The 1,487-nt window shown below is 58.5% G+C and overlaps 1 protein-coding gene across 1 annotated transcript in view; it reads left to right on the top strand.

Annotated features, from left to right (window-relative positions):
• GLI1 (GLI family zinc finger 1) overlaps positions 1 to 1,487 on the top strand; it is a 16,720-nt gene that overhangs the window by 501 nt on the left and 14,732 nt on the right. The window lies entirely within an intron of this gene.

The following is a 1,487-nucleotide window of genomic DNA, read 5'->3' on the forward strand; positions in this document are numbered from 1 at the left end:
GGGCGTTGGACGGGAGGCTGCCGCTGACGGGACGTCGCTGACCCCCAGCCCTGGCCGCGGTACCCAGTGCTGCCCATGGCGCAGGACGGGCCTGGCTGTGTGAGATCCTGCTACCAAGTCCCGCAGCTGCTGTTCCTGCGCTCTCCTGCCTTGGGCCTGTTGCAGCTGCATGGGGCTTGGCCTGCTGCCCCTGGGGCCACCTTGCCCCATTGCTCCTCAAGGCCAGGGGGCTGGCCCAGCTGGGGGGGCTCTGCAGCCCCCAGCCAAGCATTCAGTCTCCTAGGCCCTGATTACTCCAATGCTTGCGGCTCAGGCCTGGCCCTGGTAGGGAATGGGATTCACCGTTGGGATTATGAGGGTCTCCCTGCTCTGAGGAGCAGCCAGCTGGGCCCTGTGGGACCCTTGTGGTTGGGGCAAGGCCCAGCACACCCCAAGGAGCTTCCCCAACCCTGTGGCCATTTGCCCAGCTTTTACTGCACCCCAGCTTTCCAGCTCTTCACTGGAGGGCTCCTTGGTGCTGCGCTTCTACCCTTCCCACCTAGGACACAGTTTCAGCTGCTGTGGAGGCATCGTAGGGGAAGCCTCTCGGATTTGAGGGGGGAGGCAGAACTGCTCTTTCACATTGTTTGTGGAGTACCTTGGTTCCCCGCGCTGGTTTTGAGTTTCCATCTGTCCTGCTGCATGCTTGCACAAGGAGGGCTGCTGTGCTTTAATGCTCAGAGGGATGTGTCTGGCATTGGGATAGACTCTCAGATGGTGGAGTTCAGCCCTGAGACCCTCTGCAGCAGTGACCAGCTCTGACCTCTTTGGCGAAGGGCTTCAGATGCAGAAGGCACCTTGGCTTGCAGGTGAGGAGAGGCTGCCTGCGCGTGTGTCTGCACAGTCTGTCCTTTCTGGGGTCTGACTAGAATGGCTGCCCGAGAGCCCCCAAACTTGTCCAAGCGCCCAACAATCTGGGAGGGACAGGAGTATAAAGACCAAGGAAGTGTATCTCCAGAGAGTGGATTATCCTGGGCCCTGGGCAAGGCCTGCTCGCACATGAGAGGTTCAGGTAGTCCTATGGATGCCGTGAGGCACTGTGGTGCTGCCCCTTTGCTGCACAGATAGAAAGGCTGGCAGGTGAGACCTGAGCAAGGCTGCGCTGCTATGGGAGGGACACAGAAAGATGCTCCAGCACCAGGCAAGGGGGTACTATGCCTGGCTCCAGAAGAGAGTTGGGGGCCAGCAAGGATCCCCAAACACCTGAGTCCTGCCCCTATCATGCTCTCTTGAAACCTGCAGTGAAAGTTTGAGGTGAAGTGAAGCAGCTGTATGAAGTTTCTCCTTCAGAAATTCAGACCTAGGAAAGCTTTTCCCTGTGTAGCTGGGCCTGCCTTCTCCTAGCTTCTGCTTCCACTAGGGTAGAGACTGTTTCAGTAGGGACAAGGGGAGGCAAAGTCACCCGCTGTCCTCTTTGTGCCCTTGTGGGTTTTTGAATGGTCTTTTTT

This window comes from Nothoprocta perdicaria, unplaced genomic scaffold (genome assembly GCF_003342845.1).
Source record: "Nothoprocta perdicaria isolate Ctin4 unplaced genomic scaffold, notPer1 scaffold_398, whole genome shotgun sequence".
NCBI classification, from domain to species: domain Eukaryota; kingdom Metazoa; phylum Chordata; class Aves; order Tinamiformes; family Tinamidae; genus Nothoprocta; species Nothoprocta perdicaria.